Here is a 7,905-nt window from a genome sequence, read left to right as displayed (position 1 = left end):
TGTCACATTGGGGGTTTGGAGCAGGAGTTTGGATCTGGAACTATAATCACTCAAGACAATAAACAACCAGTAAACATTTATTAAGTATCTACTTTGTACCAGGCACCATACTAAACACTGGGGATACAAAGAAAGGCTAAAGCAGTTCATACCCTTGAAAAAAATCATAATTTATTGGAAGAGATGACATGCAAATAGTTATAAACAAACAAATCTATAGAAGAAATAGGAAATAATGAAGTGGCAAGCACTAGAATTAAAAGGGATTAGGAAAGGCTTCTTGTAGAAGTTTCTTGATGCTTATTGAAGGATGCCTTTGAGTTTATGCTGATCCTGGCTTGGGGATGAACTTCTAGGATAAAAGGAGTGAGCCTAGAAATTCTCTCCATCTCTATCTGTTTCTCATCTTTGTTTCTGTGTCTGTCTCGGTGCCTGTCCCTATCTCTGTCTCTCTAGTCTTTATCTTTCTCTCCCTGTCTCTGTCTCTTTGTCTCTGTCTGTCTTTCTCTTTGTCTCTCTGTGTGTGTCTGTGTCTGTTCTTTCTCTCTCTGTCTCTCTTTGTCCTTCTCTCTTTCTCCCTTCTTCCCTTTCTCTGTCTCTCTCTGTCTCTCTTTGATGCCACATTTCAAAAGGATATAAATTTAGAAGAGACAATGTCAGCCAATTATTTTTTAAGCCATGTGATGACTTCTAAGGCAGGGTCTAAAGTAGGAGGCAGAGAGGCGTCCTCCAAAAGGGAGGTCAGGGAAGTCACAGGGAGCACAGTGAAGCCCAGAACCTTTTGGGTTTTCTGCTTCCAGCTGGGGAAGGCTGGGGGCGGCAGACAGATGTGTCTGCTTGTAAGAAGTCTCTCATTTTTCAAATATAAAGGTAAGAAATTTAAGATGTGATGGAGAATAGAAAGGGAAGATCTAAGAAAGCTCATTCAAAAGAGTGAGAGCAAAAATGACGCCTATTCCCCCTATTGTGAGATCCTCTGATAGAAGGCATTGTCTTCAGGGAAGCTGTCCTGTCTTGTCTCGAGCTATATTAAACCAAACTATAATTACCATCATTTTTTAACAATATCTCTTTGTAATAGTCAAAATATGTGACATGAAGAAATGGTGTTATACAGATAGGAAGCTGTATTAACAAGCAAAAGAAGGGACTGAAAAAAAAGGAAATTGAAAACAGGGAAGGGAATTCAAGCAAAAGACATGAAAGTCTTTGCTGACCCTTCCTGCTACTTCCCTCCCTCCTCAAATCAAAGTTATTATGAAAGGAAAAACTTTTAAAGAACAAACTTTGACAGAGAAATGAAAGGATGCTCTCAAGCTTTGGGTGGCTATTGATTGCTTCATTTCTACCTTGGTCAGCTGAATCAGATTAAGGACTTGGCAAATAACTCAACCTCTACCACATCCTCCTAATTCAATTAAACTATTATTGAGCAATATTTAGACACTGTGCTAGTCACTGGAAATTCCGAGACAAGGATGAGACACTTACCTTCAAGGAGCTCACAAAATGCTAGGGGGTGGGGAGAGAGAGAGAGAGAGAGAGAGAGAGAGAGAGAGAGAGAGAGAGAGAGAGAGAGAGAGAGAGAGAGAGAGAGAGAGAGAGAGAGAGAGAGTGTGTGTGTGTGTGTGTGTGTGTGTGTGTGTGTTGGGATAGTTATGACCTATAATGCAGATAGATATATGCAAAGAAATTAGGAGTGGACAGAGTTCTGACAATTTGGGGGGAAGAGAATGAGGAAGTCTTGTGTAAGAGGTGGTATTTAAGTTGGACTTAGAAGGAAGCTAGGATTCGTCGGGGACACAATGAGAAGGGAGAGCAATTCAGACATGGAAAATTCCCTTGTGCAAAGGCAGAAACGGGAGGGATAGAATGCTGGTTATTGTTAGGCCAGGTTGACTTTCCTTTGAGTGAGGAAAAGAATATGACCTGACTGGAGAGGTAAGTAGATCGTCAAAAAGATAGGTTGAGAAGCTTGCATTTTCTCTTGAAACAATAAGAAAGCACTGAAGATTTAAAAGTGTCCTTATGTGGGTCACGAGAGGTGATGGTAGTTGACTTGGTCAGAACTGTGTTTTACGAAGATCAATTTTGTCAATTGTGTGGCAGAGTGGGATTTGGAGAAGGAAGCAGAGAGATTAGTCAGAAGTGATTGTGGTAGTCTGAAGGGGAGATGATGAGGATCTGAGCCAGAGGAGAGGTTGCATGAGTATAGAGAAGGGGAGGGATGGGGGAAATTTTGTGGAAGCAGAAGTGACAGGATTTGGCAATTGATCAAGTGTGGGAAGACAGGGATGAGGAAGAGGGAAGATCCAAGATTGTGAATCTGGGTGAGTGGAAGAATGATAGCTCCCTCAACAGTAACAGAGAGGAACAGGAATGAATTTGGAGGGAAATAAGAATAAACCTTGAGATGCTCAAAGGACATCCATAGGATGTTCAATGGACAGTTGGTAAAGTGGTATTGGAGAGTAGGAGAAAAATTAAGTCGGCATAGATGAATCATCTATATGGAGATGTCGATGGGACTTGCAAAAGAGGTAATATAAAGCAGGAGTACTTAACTTTTTTTGGACCAGTAATACCTGGACCATCTGGTGAAGTCTATGAACTGTCTCTTAAATAATGTTTTTCAATGTGTAGACTACATATAATTATCAATGAAATAAATTATATTGAAATGCAATTATGATAACTTTTTTTTGCAGGACAATTGTGGTTAATTGACTTGCTCAAAGTCAGATGACTAGGAAGTGTTAAGTGTCTGAGGCCAGATTTGAATTCAGGTCCTCCTGACTTCAGGGCTGGTGCTCTATCTACTGTACCACTTAGCTGCTCCTATCATAACATTAAAAAAAAAAAAGAATTTATGAGCCCCAGGTTAAGCATCCCTAGTCAAGTCATTGAACACTTAAGTACTTATTATGTGCTAGATGTGTGCCAAGCCCTGGGAAAATGAAGAAAGGCAAAAAATAATCTTTGTTTTCAAGAAACTCATTGAACCAAGCAGGTCTATCTGAAATTCATAAAGAGCTTATTCAGTCTGGCACATGATTTCCAAGAGTCCTCTCAAAAATCTTTTGAAGAAGCTACTATAAGTATCAATAATAGGTAATATTCACATAGCAATTTGTGCTTTGCAAAGCATTTAATCTATATGATCTTCTTTGAACCTCTCATTATTCATTGAGGTAGATGTTATTATCATTCCCATTTTATAGAATGAGAAAACTGAGGCTAAGCAATCTTAAGTGATTTTCTGGGGTCAAAGAACCAATGTGTTGAACTGATGCTGAGTGAAACGAGCAGGGCCAGGAGATCATTATATACTTCAACAACAATACTATATGATGATCAATTCTGATGGACCTGGCCATCCTCAGCAATGAGATGAACCAAATCGGTTCCAATGGAGCAGTAATGAACTGAACCAGCTACACCCAGCAAAAGAACTCTGGGAGATGACTAAGAACCATTACATTGAATTCCCAGTCCCTATATTTTTGCCTGCCTGTATTTTGGATTTTCTTCACAGGCTAATTGTACAATATTTCAGAGTCCGATTCTTTTTGTACAGCAAAATAATGGTTTGGTCAAGTATACTTATTGTGTATCTAATTTATACTTTAATATATTTAGCATCTACTGATCATCCTGCCATTTAGGGGAGGGGGCGGGGGGAAGAAGGGGAAAACTTGGAACAAAAGGTTTGGCAATTATCAATGCTGTAAAATTACCCATGCATATAACTTGTAAATAAAAAGCTATTAAAAAAAGAATTAATGTATTTGAGATTGGATTCAATTCCAAATAAGAAATTTGATCATAAATTTTGTCTTCTACCTGCTTGGCCTCTTATTTTTATCTTGTAGTTGAGGAAGTCAAAGCTTGTTGAACTTAGGTGACTGACTCATATTTAATCAGCTAGGACTGAAGAATCATAGATTTAGAACTGGAAAAGACCCAAGGGATATGTGATCAGTAAGAGGATGGGCAGACAGATCGAATCCATTCACAGGGCTTGACTCCCACATAAGTCATTATTAGCTTTATCTTCCCCTCCATCTCCTGTACAAACTCTTAAATTCCCCCTTCTGAGCCCAAAGTCAAATCCAAACTTGTAACTGCTACTCATGGTTCCCTGCCACCACTCCCTGGCATCCAGCTTATGAGCCCTGCACTTGGGGGCAGAGATGGGTGAATGAGAACTGCCTTCCCCTTTTTGATTTTGGACAGTTTAGAATGAGTCACACAGTATGAGCCAGTATGGATAGATTGTTTTGTATCCCCATATCTTATTTCTTTAGCTTTCTACCCATCTTCTAAATAATTTAAGGTGGGGTCACCACTATTCTCCTATTCATCCTGTTTTTCAAAACCTTAGGTGTTATATTCAGCTCTTCAGTTTTCTTTATCCCAATCCAATATTCAGTTATCAAATCTTGTTTCCATTTGTCTCCTTTTAAAATAAATTGCCTTTGATGTCTTTTGTTTTAATATTATGGATTTCCTCAGTCTCCGTCATCTTTTTAGAGGATCATGCTATATAATAAATACTATTTTTAAAGACAAAAAGGGAAAAATCAGCACTCCATTGAAAATGTGTAATGCGTAATACCTATGGACCTCCTACTTGGTAGGGAGTATGTTCTCATATTTTTTCCTTTCAAGTCATGTTGGATATTTATCATTTTGTTGCATTAATCTTTGATTTTATTTTGAGAGAGTATGGTTGCTCTTTCCATTTGCATTGTTGTAATCAATGTGTATATCATTTACTTAGCTTTGTTTATTTCACCCTATATTGGTTTATGGAGAACTTTTCATGCTTTTCCATGTTCATCATTCATAATATTTCTTATAGCACACTAATGTTCTATGACATTTATGTACCACAATATATGCTTAGCCATTCCCCAATTCATGAGCACCTACTTTGTTTCTAATTCTTTGCTATCAACAGAAGTGCTGCCATAAATATTTCAGTGTATATGGTGACTTTCTTATCAATGGCTTCCTTGAGCCCAAGAATGAAATTTCTGGGTTAAGGGTATAAACATTTTAGTCACTTTGAATAATTTTAAATTGTTTTCCAAAATGGTTGTACCAATTCCCACCTTTACCAACAATGCATTACTATGACTCCATTTTTTTCATCTTTGCCAATTTTCAGTGTAAGAAGTGAAATCTTGTTTTGATTTGTATTTCTCTTAATGATTTGGTGTGCATTCTTTCATATATTTTCTAATACTTTCAGCTCTTCTTTTGAGAAATGTTTGTTTATATCCTTTGGCTGCTTAATTATTAAAGATCAGTTATTAGTCATGCATATATTTGTCAATTGTTTGTATATATTGGATATTAAACCTTTATTGGAGAAATTTGATGCAAATATTTTTTCCAAATTGATTACTTCCCTCTTTATTCAAGGAGCATTAATTTTGTCTGTGCTTTTCAGTTTTATATACTTAAAAGTTATTTATCTTATTTTTTATAATTGCCTCTTTTCCTTATTTAGTTAAAATATATTTCCTGTAATTGTGAGAGATATGTTAACTGCTTCTCTTCTAATTTTCTATGAGTTTTAATATTAAGATCATGCAACCATTCAATGATTTTCCTAAAACACAAGGCTGACTATGATTTGACTATATTGCTCTAATCATAGCACCTGCCCTATACGGGCTGTAATGAGTTACAGTAAGGCAACATCTGTAAAGCACTTTGTAAACCTTAGTGCAATATAAATGTTACCTATTATTATTATTATTCCCTTTTATTTCTTCATATTTAGGGTAGGCTTAGTTAGGATAACTTAATCACCTACCACAAAATTGCCTTTGGAGGATGTGTTAAAATATTAAGATAGGAATAGATTTTATTTTTCTAACTTATAAATAAGACACATTGCAATATAACATATTGTTTATTTCTATATATTTTGCATACTATACATAGATTTTAAAAAAGTTTCTTCTTTGAGGCTGAGATAAATGAATGGACAAAATAGAATGCTAGCAACACCAGAGTAGAATGTGGAAGAGTAAGGCTTTGGAGAGTTCGTGGCTATGAAAACATTGGAGAAAGGCAAGACAAATGCAGCTCTTTGTCCTTTGATCACAGGGACAAGATTTGTTGTTGACTTTTCTTTGGCCCATTTGGGAACTTGCCCTCATGGGTTTGGGGCATCACTTATAAGCAAGACCAGGGACAAAAATCTTTTAAGTTTCAGTACATTAATAGGAGTGAGATTCTCTATAATTAGTTTATTCAAATGCCTCCACATCAGCTATGCCCTGGAAATTAGGCTTAATAGAAGCAAGAGAAATGGTATCCAAAATAAAATTTCCATTGGGATTATTGAATTAGTTAAGTTCTGATTTTTGAGTTGCCATCAACTCTGTAAACCCTTATTTGTATGTGGGAGAATCTTTGTCCACTCCAAGAAGCACAGGTAAGTCCATGAAGGCAATGTTGGACTCTCTTAGTGGAAAGTGCTGCTGTCCCATAGCTGATGCCTCTGGGTGATGGATGGTTGCTGTCACCCTAAATTTGGAGCCTCACCTTCGTAAATGCCCTTCCCCCAAGCCACCCTATTCCCTCAGTTCTCACCACACATTCACTATGGGAGTGTCTTTTAAATAGCCAGTGGTAATCTTTAATTCCTCCAAAAACTTCTCCAGGAGTTCTATCTCCCTGTTCAATTCAAAGTATCGGATCTTGGCTATCTTCTCATACACTCGGATCTCATTGGCCACCTTCGCTTCTTCGGCTTGGTTCACCACCCGGGCCAGCCTCAGGGATGGCGTATCATCGATACTGGTGACAAACAGTTGTTTGAGTCTTGCGTAGCTCATGCTGGTCTGTACCTTGGGAACAAGAAACGACCAACAGGTTCTTCAACACTTTAGTTTCTGGGACTAGCTGGCTCAGTTGTCTTTGCTAGTAGGACCCGAATATTATTTGTTTCTGGTAGGACTGAGCACTCATGTAACTCTCCTGTTGAGCAGACCTGAAAAACAGCCACTTAAATTTTTAATTCTAGAACTGAAAATACACTTTCAATTAGAAAATAGTTAATTTGGGGGAGAACTGGATTGTGTCTCTCAACATCCAGTGAGTAAGACTCAGAGAAGTTTCACTCTTTGGAGAAATCAGGGGTCCCTTATCCTAAGCTCAAGTTCCTCTTGTGGGGATCCAAAAGGTTGACCAAGTCAGTTCATTGTAGTGGTGATAATTAAAAGTCAAGGGACTTTTCTTTCTCAACTATCTAGTGCTGGAAAATAGAAGACCTGGTCCCAAAGGTCCCACTCTCATTTGTTCTCCCAGTGCCCTACTGGAGAAGGCTCAGAACAGCAATATAATCCTAGGTCTTTCTTACCGCACAACCAAATATACTATTAGAAATAGTCCTGAGTGGAAAAGATCTTTTCTTGACCCAGTGCCTCCAGGAGCCTGGTACTCTGAGGATTAGAATTCTGGAATTATGAAATCACATGACCATGGAAACAGAATCACAGAATATTACAATCCTTAGAAACCATTGGTACAGCCCTGTTACTCGGGTGATGGGCAGTTTATCTGGCATATTAGCTAGAGCTCTGGGTTTGGAGTTAGGCTTGAGTTCAAATCTGGCCTTAGTCATTTACTAACTCTGTAATCTTGAGCAAGTAGTCACTCAATCCTGTTTGTCTCAGTTTCCTCATCTGTAATATGAGCTGGAGAAGAAAATGGCACTCCAATATCTTTGTCAAAAAAACCTCAGATGGGATTATGAAGAGTCAGACACGATTGACAAAAGACGACAAAATTTTAAAAAAATCTAAGATAGTCAAAACTACCCTTGGAAAAACTTTTAATATTGTATCTAAAGTATAGTACAGTATTTATTGTTCCCTTAGTAGG

The 7,905-nt window shown here is 37.8% G+C and overlaps 1 long non-coding RNA gene across 1 annotated transcript; it reads right to left on the bottom strand.

Moving 5' to 3' along the window:
• Positions 1-5,911: 5,911 nt before the first annotated feature.
• Positions 5,912-7,475, bottom strand: LOC127540569 (uncharacterized). Its single transcript, XR_007948226.1, has 2 exons — positions 7,382-7,475; positions 5,912-7,012 (listed from the first exon to the last, which is right to left on the bottom strand). It is a non-coding gene; the product is annotated as an uncharacterized LOC127540569 (long non-coding RNA).
• Between the last annotated feature and the right edge of the window lie 430 nt (positions 7,476-7,905).

This window comes from Antechinus flavipes, chromosome 6 (assembly GCF_016432865.1).
Source record: "Antechinus flavipes isolate AdamAnt ecotype Samford, QLD, Australia chromosome 6, AdamAnt_v2, whole genome shotgun sequence".
NCBI classification, from domain to species: Eukaryota; Metazoa; Chordata; class Mammalia; order Dasyuromorphia; family Dasyuridae; genus Antechinus; species Antechinus flavipes.
This window is presented reverse-complemented; position numbering and strand designations above follow the sequence as displayed.